This window comes from Physcomitrium patens, chromosome 1, assembly GCF_059467195.1.
Source record: "Physcomitrium patens ecotype Gransden chromosome 1, ASM5946719v1, whole genome shotgun sequence".
Classification (NCBI taxonomy): domain Eukaryota; kingdom Viridiplantae; phylum Streptophyta; class Bryopsida; order Funariales; family Funariaceae; genus Physcomitrium; species Physcomitrium patens.
The window spans coordinates 10,826,877-10,841,916 of NC_143410.1; positions in this window are offsets into that span (position 1 = coordinate 10,826,877).

A 15,040-nucleotide genomic window follows, 5' to 3' on the forward strand; every position below is an offset into this window, starting at 1 on the left:
AATCTTTGTAAAGATCCTTGCACGCCCAAGTTGTTCTAGAAGACCAGAGATCAAAGGCAATGGGTAGCGATTCTTTTTTGTCACCTTGTTGAGACCTCAATAGTCCACGCACATCCGTAGTCAGCCATCGTTCTTCTTCACAAATAAGATTGGTGCCCCAGCTGGCGACTTCGAATGACGGATGAAGTTCTTGGCTAGATTCTCGTCAATGTACTTCCGCAACTCAGTCAACTCCGTCTGCAACAAATTATAGATTGGTCCAAAAGGTGGTTGTGGTCCTTCTTGCAATTCAATGGCACAGTCATAGGGTCGATGCTCTAGCAGCATATCAGCATTCTTTTTTTCAAAGACATCTTTGAATTCTTCATACTGCTTTGGAATAACCAAAGTCAGAGTTGCATCTTTTCGAGTCGGAGTTGCGAAGATGACAAGAGGTGTATTTTGCTTGGCTTCCTTCATGAAAGCCCTTGCACCTATAAACAAGGATTTGTTTCTAGACATTATCTTGGCAGATTCTACCTTCAAGGAGTTTGTTAGAAATGTCACTTTCCGCAACTTCCAATCTATCAATGGATTATATCTATCAAGCCAAGATAGTCCCAAAATGATAGGACATGAAGGAGTCTTGATAACATTAAACACAATATTGCTCTCATGGTTTTCAAGACGTACCTTCAATGGTTTAGTTTCATGGATAACATTGCCCGAAGACAATGGTCGTCCATCTATGACTTCTACATGGACAAGCTTAAGTTTCTTTACAAGAGAAATATTGTGAAGCTTGGCAAACTCTTCATCTATAAAGCAAGCGGATGCACCGGAGTCTAATAAAGCATCGACTTGTAGTTCTTGAATACCCAGATGTAAAGGTACCATAAAACAATCTGAAGGTTGAGCTGAGAGAAAGGGACCTTGATTAATTTTGGATATTGAGGTGTCCAGCCGCACGGTCCCTATTGTGGCTGGGCGTCCTTGTTTTCCTGCATGCTTGTACTCCTGAGTCTTGTTGTTTGAGGCTTCTGTTTCTTCCGACAATCTACAGCTTTATGGCCCGCTTCTCCGCAATATAAACACAAGTTTTGTTCAAACCGTCGCTTCTTTTCCTCAACTGTGAGGGGTTTGAAACGTACCGCATCAATTTGCATGGGTTCAGGATATGTGGAGTGATTCTCTGGATCTTTTGAAAATGTAGTAAATGCTCCATCATTTCTCCAGCCTGATCGTCTTTCTTGTCGTAATTCAAAGAGGCGGTTGTCACAAATAATTGCCTGAGATATAAGTTCTTCTAAAGTATCTGCCTTAGGCATGGTGATCAATAAGTTCTTGACATCATCTCTCAGTCCATATCGAAATCGTGTCATGAACGCCTTATCATTCCAATCAAGATCACATGTAAGCTATTGAAATTCTGCAGCATAGATTGCAGCAGAACGTGATCCTTGTCGCAGATTTTGTATCTTTCTTTCAGCCACTCTTTCTCGATCGCTATCTCCAAACGCATCAGTAAGTCTCTCTATGAAAGCCTCTAGGTCGTACAATATTGGAGAATCCTTCTCCAATAGTGGAGCAAACCAAGAGCGAGCATTTCCTGATAGAAGAGTACCTATGAAAGCAACCTGGGTAAATCCATTCGGATAACGAGAAGGGTATAGGCGTAGGTAAAGCCGTACTTGTTGCACAAAACCTCGGAAGTTGGCTCTTGTTCCGTCAAACTTGTCTGGCATACTCGCTTTTGGTTCTTTTGTACTAATCCTTGAAGTATCCATAGGGGTCGTATGTGACACATGTCTTGCTTCTCTCAGTCGAATAATCTCTTGTTGTAGGCTATGAATTTCGCGTCTAGCTTCTTCGGTCACTAGATCAATTTGAGGTTCTTTACTTGAATTGCGAAGAAATGCAATCTCCTTTCGTACACTATTCATAAGAGCTTGAAGATCTGCAAGAGTTGCCACTCTATTGTCTATTTGTGGAGATGCACTGTCTATGACCTGGTCTACTTCCATATTTAGAGAATAGATGGATTAAAATTTTGAGAGAAGAAGAAATTGCTAAGTCTCTTGGAAAAAATTATAGCACTACCTGTCACTAAATCCTACTCGGAGAAAAAAAAAAAAAAACACTAAACGATTTCAGTTTTAGAGGAGGGTAATCCGCAACCTCTAAAAATGCCTCAATGCTTTCGAGAAGAGGGGTAATCCGCACTCTATCAAGAAGGCAAAGCTCTGAAATCGATGTTAACAGTCTTTTTTACTAGCTATGCTAAACAAAAAGAAGGAATTAATATCAGTCCAAGAGAGGGTAATCCGCAACCCTTAGAAGGCTCAAGTATCTCCAAGGAAAGGGATAGTCCACTCTCTGCCTCAAAGAACTAAGCTCTGATATTGTGATTGAGAAAATATCAGTTTAGAGGAAGGTAATCCGCAACCCCTAAAGCGCTAGAATACCTTCAAGAAGAAGGGTAATCCGCTCTCAAACAAGAAGGATTCAGCTCTGATATTAAGATAAAGGTAGTCTCGACAAACTGTCTCGGACCAAAAATACAAACAAGAAATCTAAACAAGAAGTTCAAGAAGAAATGACAAGAACTAGATTATCAGATGAGTACAAGAGCAACGCCAAGAGAATTGAGCTAGAGCTTCAAGAGATGTGTTGTCGAGACTGAAGAACTCTTCAGCCTTGACTCCTATATATACTACTGGCCTATGGTTCTAAGGAAGCGCATCAAGAAGCTTCCCAAGAACTATGAAGCTTCTCGAGCAACTACCCAAGAGCTAGGAAGCTTCTCAAGTAACTTCCTAGAATCTACTAGAATATTCTAAGAATCTTCTAGAGCCTTCTAAGAGAATATTTAGGGAATCTTTAAAGAATCTTTAGGGAATCTTTAAAGAATATTCTAAGAGAATATTCAAAGAATCTTCTGGAAGTTTTTAGAGACTTCTTTCTAGAAGGTTCTAGAAACTTGTCTCTAGAAAGGTCTAACGACTATGTCCCTAACATAATCCATATAGATGTCTTCTTCCAAATTTCCATTCAAGAAAGCTATCTTCACATCCATTTGATGCATCTCCAATCCATTGTTGTCTCAATTGCTACAATGGTTCTAATGGTGGTGAATTTTGCCACAGGAGTAAATGCCTCATTGAAATCAACTCCAACAATTTGTGAGTATCTTTTGGCTACCAACCTAAACTTGTATATCATAACGTTATCCATTACATCTCTTTTCGTTCTAAATACCCACTTACAACTAATTGAAGATCAATTTGGTGGAAGTTGAATCAATTTCTATGTTACATTTTCCATGAATGATTTATACTCTTCTTCCATGGCATTCTCCCAATTCATAGCATCCATGGATTTCATTGCAATACACAAATTCAATGGATTAGTAAAGAGTACAATATTGGCATGTTCTTTACTTACTTGAAGAAAGATGTGATTCTTTCACCATACACCAAGTTGTTTTCTATTTCTTAAAAGATATCTCTTTTCATTTGATGAAGATTCACCTTTATGCACTCCAATAGCTCTTGAAATCTTTTTTTTTCTTAAAATTTTTTTCTTTATACTTAAAGGTTGATACTCTTCATCACTATCATCATCTTCAACATCTTGATTGTCTTCATTGCTGGTTTTAGCAATTGTAGGCACTTCATGATCTACCTTCTTTGATTCTTCATCTTGATTTGAGATTCTACCATCTTCACTATCATTATCTTCTTCTTCTTTCATTGCTCGATTTAAAAATATGTCTACAAACACACCATTATTCCAACTTAGACACATCTCCAAGTACTCACAAGTACTCTTGTGCTCCAAAAAGTCTACATCATAACTTTTAATAATTTTCTTGGTTTCGAAACACATGAGCCTACATGCTTTGGTACCTTCACAATACCCAAAAAATACACATTTTGCTCTTTTTGCATCAAGTTTGGACCTCATGCAATCTGGTTTCTTTACATAAGCAATGCATCCAAATATCCTCATGTATGAAATACAAGATTTCTTACCACTCTAAGCTTCTTGTGGAGACATTAATATGAAAGCACTTATTGGACATCTATTCTTTCTATACACTATATTGACCACAGCTTTTGCCCAATATTCATGCCCAAGATTTTGTGCATGAAGCATATTCCTAGCCATCTCCACAATAATGTGATTTTCTCTTTTAGAAACTCCATTTTATTGTAGAATATAAGAAGTAGAGATTTGTCTTGCAATGCCTTGATTTTTCAAAAATTCATCAAAATACTTTGACATGTATTCACTTCCATTGTCCATGAGCAATATTTTCATCTTATACTTACATTGCTTCTCTACAAGTGCCTTGAATTCTTTAAATCTTGGAAAACACTCGCTCTTAGCTTTAATTATGTGTATCTACACCTTTCTTGAGAAATCATCAATAAATGTGACAAAGTACCTTGCTCTTCCAATTGATAGTATCTTCATTGGTCCAAAAATATCAAAATAAACCATCTCCAATAATTTGCTTACATGTGTTGCAATTCCACTTGGAAATGAAGCCTTTTATTGTTTGCCTTGGATACAACCATCACATGTAAGTTTCATAGCATTGTAGCTAAATTGACCAAGATCCAAGCCACTTACTATAGATTGGAGCTCCTTCATGCTTTTGGCATTCAAATGACCAAGTTGTTGATGCCAAATGCCAAACTTGTCTTGATTTTGTGAAAAATCAGCATATGCTTCTACTTTAACTCCATTCACCTTTTTACAATTGATGTCTATTCAATGTCTTCACAAAACATATAATCTTGTCAAATTGAACTTTATAACCATGTGATATAAGTTTGTTTATCGAAAGAAGGTTCTTCTTCATCTTTGGTACATATAAAACTTCTTTCAATCTAATCTTTTTGATTTGATCCTTGATCACAATCTCTACCACAATAAAATCAATATCAATAGCTTGCACCATGCCATTATCTCCCAACTATACTTTTGATGCTCAAATTGCTTCATAAATATCAAATAAACACTTATATCGTGTTATATACTTAGTAGCACCTAAATCTATAATCTACTTAGATATGGCAGCCATAGAGGCTCCTTCACTTGCCATGAAAGCATAATCATCTCCACCAAAACTATCACTAGTATTGTTTGCATTTTCTCTATCTCTTCTCTTGGCCTTATAGCAATTCCTAGCAAAATGACCTGATTTTTTTACAAATATAGTAATTTTTTATATTTTTTTTTAGTTATCACGTTGGTATGGAAAGCTACATTTGCCTTATCTTGAGGATAGAGCCAAATCATCACTTTGAAGCTCCTTTTTTTTCCTCTTGGTTACTTCACGTGCAAGTCTTGATGTAACATAATTCATGGTAAGCTCTTTTATGCTGATAAACTCCAATGCCACAAATGAGTTAATTGTAGGACTCAAGAAGGCTCATGAACAATGTCAATACAATTTCTCTATCATCAATTAGCATATTAACAATTGCTAGTTGATTTGCAAGTGCTTTTACCTTATTAACATGAGCCATGAGATCATCTCCTTTTTCTAACTTTACTATTAAAAACTTCCTTCTTGTCTATAGAATATTGGCAAGGTTTCTATTCTCATAGATATTGCAAAGAGTATTTTATGCTTCTATTAGTCCATTGCAAGTAATTACATGTGAAAAGTTGGCATCATCAATATTTATTGCAATCATAATAAAAGCCTTCCTTTTACCTTGTTTGTACTCTTTCTTCACTTTGACATCAACATCATCAGTAGGAGGCTCTTCACTTTCATCAACAATGTCTCAAAGATTCAATGAAGCTAATAAAAGCTCCATTTTTTTCTTCTAATGGTAGAAGTTGTCACCTCTAAACTTCTCAATCACTCTCAAATCCTCACCCTCACTTGAAGCCATGTCTAAAAAAAAAAACATATCAAAAAAAATCAAAAAAAAAAAAAAAACAAAATACAAAAAACTCTAAAAATCAACAAGAAAGTGTTGTTGCTTTAGAATCCCAAAATGCCCTCTTTGTCAATAAGCTAGTAATTTCACTCTTTGATCACTCTCAACTTTACTTATAAGACTTCTCATAAGTCTTATATACTATCTTATCCTCTCTTTCAAGCTTTGCCATTCTTTTATCACCTCTAATGTCTCATAACACCTCTTTTCACTATAAGAAGATCTATTAAAAACTTAAGTATATGAAAGTTCAATGTTAGTATATCAATCATATAGGTCAGCAAAAAAAATACACCACTAGTATTTTAAAACAACAATCTAAAGTGTATAATAATCTCTAAGACCATAAATGCATTTAACAATAAGTAATAGCATAACTACATCAGCTACTAGATGTAAAAAGAGATTTAGAAGATACCAAATTCTAACATCAACAACAACTAGAAGATCTACTCCTCATAAAAACAAAGACTTCAAAGAACATCGAAACTCACAACTAAAGGTAAGTGGATCCATAACCTATTGAAGAAATAGAATTTTGAAGTCTTAACACATAGCATTAGCAAGTTTATACACAAAGAGAGAGTATGGAATAAGTTATATCTCACTTCCAACACCCAATACTTATAGGTTGTGGTTGTTGTCCTATAAGACAACTTCCACTCTTTGACTTTTTTACACATGATCCTAGGTCCTTGGATCCTTTCGCATCTTACTAACTATAAGGGTATCCTATGCCAAACACTAATTATTCTTTCTTAGTCTTTAAATATTCACTAGTTCATACTTTATCTTCTTGACTTTGACTCTTAGTCATTAACCTCGTCCTATATCCATAGGATGTCCTTTCCATATACCAAGAGTCAACCCTTTGATCATTAACAACTTATTTAAGGTAGTATCTTTTACTACATAACTTATTTTACTTTTACTTACTTACTTCAATAATTTCTTATACAAGCATACAATATATTGATTAAGAAATAAATAATATATTGAATCCAATAATTGTGATAATAAGAATGCTTATACAAAAGTATAATTATTTCTTCTCACAACTACAATTGGACAAAATTGTGAGGAGTTTCTAACATGTATTTTTGTACAAATGAATATCATCAATCCTTCATTGAATTTTGATTAGTTGTTTTCAAATATAAAGGTATTTTTTAACTTTCTTAAAATTTTCACGCACCAATATAATGATTATCCAAAACCTTCATATTTTACATAAGGTTTTTGTCCAAATTTATGCAAAAATAAATAATAGGATATATTTTTCTTTGCTATATAACTCTTTTTCATAATTTTTAAGCTATAGAGTAATAAACTTGTTTTGTAGATTTTCACATCTTTGGCAAAAATAAACATTAATTAATGATGTTATACAACTTTAATTTAATTGAGTATTTGGAGCACTTGGTTTTTAAAGTATGTGATATTTACACATACTGAAAAATATTTGCAATGGCACTTGTAATATATGAAGAAAATTTAGATTTAGGTTTTTCAGTCATGCTTCTTGAACATAATGATGCAAAAAATAATAGTAGTAAAAAAACAGTAATCCAATGGTTTAAAAAAAATAAAAAATAAAAAAATAAAAAATGATTAAAATATGCACTCAAAATCTAAAAGAACAAGTGAATGTATATATATATATATATATATATATATATATATCAAGTGAGAAAAATAATTATACTCTTCTAATAAGAAGATTAAGTCTTCACACAAATATTCTTTGCAATGGAAATTTTGTAGCATTTCACAAGAAAATAATATTTTCATTTATTTACATTCACGTTTGTCATGGCATTTCATACTAACATTCATTTTTATGCAAGGAAGAAATTTAATAAATACATAAAATTTGTGTGAAAAGTATATATTAAATCAATATATATATATATATATATATATGTTTGTATATATAAGACAAAACTATATGGTTTCCAACATGAAACTAAATCAATTTTCTATCAAGTTTGACTATCACCTACAAATTAAGATGCAACATCAGAAATCAAATGAATTTTTCACTTCCAAAAACTAAAAATAAAAAGGGATCTAATAAGAGGCTCATTAGGGGGAAAAAAAAAAAAAAAAAAAAAAAAAAAAAAAAATAGCATATGCTAAAGTATATTGCTGTGATAACCATTTGTGATAACCCTTGGTTTTTTGTGTTTTTTGTTTCTCTTTTTAAAATGTTATTCAGAAGAAACATCAAAGGCTTATCACCAGTGTCCTTGTAGCCATAGACAAGATACAAGAAAAGTCTACAACAAAGAGTGAGGGAAAATGAAGTTTAAAGAAACTGCCACAGTAATACTCAAAACCAAGTCATGGAGCCAAGCCATCCCAATTCAATCTTACTGAATAAACTCATGAGCCACACAATTAACAAAATGAAATTGTGGCCCCATAATTCATTGGAGGTTTCAATGCTAAAGCCTATCCATAAATCTAAGTCAACTTCTCAACTGAATGTAAATAAATGAGCCAAGAGCTTCTTCTAGCTTTGATTTTGATGACACACTTGAACTTGGTGCAAACTAAATAATTCATCTTTGAAAGCATGAAGAACATCTCAAGATATTTAATTGCATGACAACTTTTATAAGTACAATGAAAACCAATGTATGTGTTTATACATATTCATCATGTTTTTAGGATTATGAAGTGTCTATGTGGGTATGAATGTAAAAATAGTATAGGGGATATTTTTCATGCATGGCAAAAGAGCTTTATCAACAGTGGTAATCCTGTTTTTACTATACCCAATTATAGTGTTAGTTTCCCTTCATACATGTTTATTCCAAAGAAAAAGAGAGTAATGACAATAATATATTAGAAATAACTTTCTTTCTCTTATTTTTCATTTTCATGCTCAATGACATACTCCTCTGTTGCTAAATTTACAAACAATACGGGGGATATTTTGACATGTTTCAGGGAATATTTGATTAACTATGTGAAAATCTAATACCAGTGAATGCAAAACAAACAATACCCATATCAACATACGTCAAAATGCAAAACATATAGAAACACTCCATCATCTAACAACAGCTAAATCAATTTCAGATCTTTGCACAGGTAATTTCAATAAACACTTATACAGAGTAAAAGTTCAATTGTTTTTATTATGAAAATTTCACAAAATCGTTTTTTCACTCTATAAACCCTAAATTTAGTATCATCAAGCGACAGGGCACTGGGAGGAACACAAGCAACCCACAAAATATTCCTGGTTTTCGCAAACCCCCACGCATTTAGAAAATGAAAAAAACAAAAAAAAAACAAAAAAAAGATTCCACAGTGTCGTCATGACTATCGCCTGTTTATTATAAGAAATGTCAACATTGTACAAATGAAAACCTCATTTATTTAAGGAAAGTTGCACATCCTTATCACCAGGATTAGGGTTAGGCCCCTCCAATCACACAACAACCCAACTAGCCAACAGAATCATTCATCCTTCCCACGTTAACGAATCCAGGTTTCGAAACGTGATGTTCATCCATCCATGGAGTCACAGGTCCCACCCAGGGCCGGGTCGGGTCGGGTCGGGTTGGATGCGTACCCCACCCCACTCAGCCTACTCGAGAAGATCGCCGGTGCATCTAAGCCGTCCGCTGACCACCGAGAGAGATGGGTCTTCGGGTGAGCGCCACGCCATCATGATCGGCCCATTGGGATCCCAAACGTGTGGGAGAGTCCTCGGCCTTGAGACGTGGCCCAGGTGTCGTTGGAATGTGGGGCAGAGAGATGGATGTGTGAAAGGGGATAGGGGGGATGTAAGGGGGGCGAACATTCATCCCCCCTGTGTCTTGGTTTTAGCATCCCACTCCCCATGACCTTTTAAAAGATCTTGTGCTTCGCTTCTTCATGGTCAAAGCCTTTGGTTCACTTTGAAGTCTTTGGATTTGAGTCTTTGGATTTGAATACTAAAAATCAAAGGGAAGGAAATCAATATGGTACATGCCTTTTCTCAAAAGTGTGTCTTCGTGATGTTTTTGTGGGGCCTTTCCATTAACAATTCATTGTCCCTCAATATCATTAGGGGGGAATGTATATATATATATATATATATATAAGGGAATGTTAAATAAACCCAGGTTTTTACAAAATCGACTCACCCATCCTAAATCAATTGTTTCATTATTTAATCATTGCATTAGCATGCATTATTTTTTTTCTTAAATAAAACATGTAATTTTTAATGATAAACTTTTAAATAAAATCCTCTACAGTATCATATATTATTACATTTTTAATTTTAATAAATATATAAACTGTGGAATTTTACATTTTTGTTAAACAAAAATTTGATGAGTATCTAAATATATAAAGATAAAATATTTGTACATTACTGACTAAGAAACAAAATTATATGAAAAGTCACCTAAATATATATATTTTTTAATTTAATATTTTAATGACCTAAATCAATAATTAAAGATTAATAAGAATAAATATAGGACAACAAGAGTGATGATGATAGTTGAAAGGGAGATGCAATATCTTAGAACATTCTTGTATGCATGTTGCATATATATATATATATATATACACACACACACATATATAGTGTGTGTGTGCCCTATTCCATTGTTGCCACTTGTGTAAGATTTTGAGGCACATCTTCATATGAGTAAAAATGGGAATAAGTGTTTAAAAACTAATTTTGTCTCTTAGTTTTGCATCCTCCTCCTTTGAGTGCAAGAGCAACAAGTGGGAGACAAAATCCTATCTCCAAATTGAATTTCATGGATGATGAATTATGGAATTGAATTTACTCACTAAATTAAGTTTGTAAATAATCATGAAAAAAAATGCATATTTAGTACTAAAAATTTTAGAAAATCAATTGAGATGTAAATAGTTACTAACATAATGAATTTAATATTATTTTTAATTAATAAACAAACTAAAAATATATAAGGCATAAAAGTGTTGAAGGGGGTAAAAAACTTTAAGATGTAGTTTTTTATGCATATTCTATAATTACTTTATAGACTGCACTATATAGGTTCTTGATTCATATTTCAGATAGAAATTTTTGAATTTTAAATGCAACTCACAATACAATACTAAATTAAATTGTTGAGACCACTTAAAAGAAATATCCTGGTCTAAATAATGTAAACCGTACATGGTATTATTATTGTTATTGTCATTTGCTATGGCGTTACATTGAATGGAACACTTTACCAACTAAAGGAATTCATTAAAAAACATTGTTGAATCATTTGTAAATTCTCATAGCCATCCGCACTACATTGATTACATCCATGTTTATATCAATGATGGTTCATGTGGAAAAAAAAAAAATAAAAAATAGGTGAAGAATAGTAAAATCATTAGAACCCAAGTCACTTCATAATTTTTCATGTTCTTTTTACCATGTAACATGTACACATAACATGTAATAAATAATTAAAATAATAATATTTTAAATTTTTATTTACTATATATATTTATGTATTGAAAAAATAAAAATACTCACAGTGCTAACATGAATTAAACCAAGAAGTAAATTTATCTTCCAGAAATTCAATTACCAAATGCCAACTTACATTAACTCACTAACATTACTCATTTAGATCATTTTCCATATTGTGCTACATTCCTTGAAGGTATGATAAAAATTAGAATGACACAAATCATGAACATTCCACTCATTCAAGTATTATTGCCTTATTCACTTTTCACATTAAGATATAAATATTCATGCGTCTATAAATATATTGACATTTCATCAAAATTTTAGATAAATTATGAAATAATGGTAAGTTGAGAAGAAAAATCATTGGACTGCTTGTTTTGTTTTATTTTGTTTATGGTTTAAAAATACAATTAACATCTATGTATCGAAATGCATATACTTGCCATATTAGCAGGGCCCAGGAGAGAAAACAGCCGCAGAGGATGGGTGTGCTGGCTTCTGCTCCAGTGGATGATTTTCATTTTACCAAATTCATCCACTCGACTTGGTTTCCAGGATCCTTCTTCGGACATTATTGTTGGCAGTGTTCCAAAGTAGAAGAGATAGAAAGAGAGTAGCTATCACACACATTCCTAGAGATAGAAAGAATGAGTTACTTCCAGGGTTTTGGTGGATTCCAATGTTGTTCTGTTTGTTTGGAATAAGCGTAAAAATAACATATATATATATATATATATTCATACATACATACATACATACATACATACATGTGTGGATCAATGAAAGTGACTGTTTGGTGAATTGTCTCCTTCAGCTTTGAAATATGTTACTCAGTGCTTTCCCCTTTTCTTTTTGTCTTTTTCAATAAATATGTGTAACCAAAGGTCCCAAATGGTTCTTTTGTGACCTCATTTTTTCGTGTGTAATATTGATTTCTCATCAAACAAATTGTATTTGAGGGAGGCCTTGCTTACAACAACCTTTGTGTTATTGCTTGATTACATCCTAATTATGTAATATACACATATGTATATATTTATTTACTCGTAATAATAAAAGAGTAATTAAAAGTGTGAGTATTAAGCTTTCATTTCGATTATTGTTCACAAAATTAAAAAGTAAGAATTAAAAAACACTACATCTATAAATGGTAAGACTTGGTCCAAGCATTGCATACAAAGATTTGTGGACAATCACTAATTAATGTTAATATGAAGTGAGTTTGTTATTCATTCTTTAATTATGGGTATTACATTATTATTAATAATACAATATCCTTATTTTTTCATCCATGTCTACATGCTATTGTTGTGCATATGCACTGTGATTCTTTGAGATTTTAAATAATGAAGTAATATCCATCAATGTTTCAGTGTATGACCAAACCTTACCTGTGGCACACTACCATATACAAAATATATATCCATGTTAAAATACTAGTAGAAGACAAACAACCAAAAAAGTTTTAAAAAATGAACTGGGGTATTTAGAGCACAAACAACGAGATTCTACTGCACAAAAACACCATCAATATTAACAAACTTACATGAAACATTCCTTTTTTTTTTTTTTTTTTTTTTTGTTCAATTCAAGCTTTTAATTTTCTGATTCTGCAACAGAAATGTGGCCCTGACCTGTGTTTATCCCCTCTGCATGAACAAAATCCAAAAGCAGTAGCCAGATATAACTTCATTATTATCAATATTGTTTTCTCCTTTCACTGCTCAATCATGCAAGCTTTAAAGTTCAGACACAAAACACCCAAGTTATAATGCAATGCACGAACACCAGAGCTAACATGGAATCGACACCCAATAACTCTTCATGTAGTGAAGTCAGTCTTAGGGCAGGGCAGGGTCCAGCTCAGCCCGGCCCGGGCAGAGGTCAAGTGGCAACAAATTCTTGTCCCTGCAATCTGGAATCTCGTAGAACCCCTGAACGCCAACCTTGAAGAGGAAAGGATATCCTTTTTCACACTGGAGCCAAGTGGCAGGACCCGCAGGGGGGGGCATCAGCGAATCCGCTGCTTTGTCTGGCTCCCACGTCAGCAAGAAGGACGTTCTGTTGTGGCTAAGGTTTCCACGTGGGCAAACGTGTTCTCATTGGCTCACATCCTTCCTCTTTCCTAGGCTTTTTCTTCCCCCTTCTGTTGATGATCTCGAACTCGGGGGAGCCAATCCCGGCCAAGTACTGTTGTTTATGAGCTAGAATGAAAGATGCCTTCGTGACCCCTTTCTTTCTGGTCATATGCTCTGTTTCTTTTCTGCCCGCACGTTCACACTTGCTTCTTCCTCTCCTTGGAAATGGGCTGAATGCCTTTTTGGCTACTCGGATGTTATTGTACGGCACCAAGAGGACCACCACCCCCAACAGTTCATGGGGTGTGGTGAATTAGTTTCCCTATTACCGTGTTCTTCTCCCGTGACCGTGTTCTTCCCCACTCTCATGAGTCATTGTTGTGATTGTTGTTGCCAACCAATTGTTTCATCTTGTAGAGAAAGAAATGAACATTCTGTTGCACATGTCCTCTGTATAACCTTCCAAAAAACAAATAAATTGCAATGGTATGTTATGGGGGGGGGGAACAGAATTGGGGAACATGTTCTTTGTTCCCATTCCTCCCCCTTTCATCGAAGCCTGAATTTGAGGCAGAATGACTTGATGCATGTATAAAGGGGCACACAATTATCTATATGGAACAGGTGATGGACATTGATGTAATTGTGAGCCCCCCCCCCCCCCCCCACATGAAGTAGTGTTACTGTCATGTTGACAGGCACTCATACTCCCTGCCTTTGCATTTCTTAAAAGGACAAGTCAAACTCATACATCAGTAGTGGGGAACAGGTAACAGCTGTGTATCAGTAACAGATTATCTGCCCAGGGACCTCAAAAAAATACTCCTCCTCTCACCCACCTTTTGCTTCTTCTTACATCAAACCAAAGCTGTCCTGGTGTGTTTTATAGTCTGTCCAAGTTGATAGATATGAAGTGAATGAAAGCTAGGAGGCTCTTGGTTGAGTGGAATGATGCCAAAAGAGAAAGGCTAGGATGGGGGGCATGCATCAGTTTTTCTGTACCTTGTCCACTGGCTAGATGTTGAAAGCTGGTGTTCAAATCAGACCAGAGAACACATCCCCCTCCTCCTATGCAGAGAGCCATTCTTCTGGAAGGTGGGGCTATGGGTTCCAACTCATGGAATTTGTCTGGTGGAGCGAGAATCTAGGCAACCACAACAAACAAAACAAAATATGGGCTGTTCTTGTGTCCCACTCCCAAAAATGCATCTTGTGTGGAGTTGTGATGTTCAAAATTCCCATGTCATACAACTCAAACTGATCATCGTTGTGTAAAAAACAGACCCTCCCCAAACACACAACTTCTATTAATAGACACACAGTATGATCAGTATCATTGTTATTACTTTTTAAAGCAAACCTTCCTCTGAAGCCGTCAATGAGAAAGGTCATGAGGGAAAAAGTTGAGTAAGTTGGTTGGAGTTTTCCTCCGTAGGCGTCGTCGGTGATAGGCAACGCTGTCTGAGAACGAGAACGGCCGTCTCCTCTAGCAAGGGACTGGCGAAATCAATTGTGCAATAGGTCAGGGTCCAACCTGACTTGACTGGCCCTTGATTATGGAACCCGCG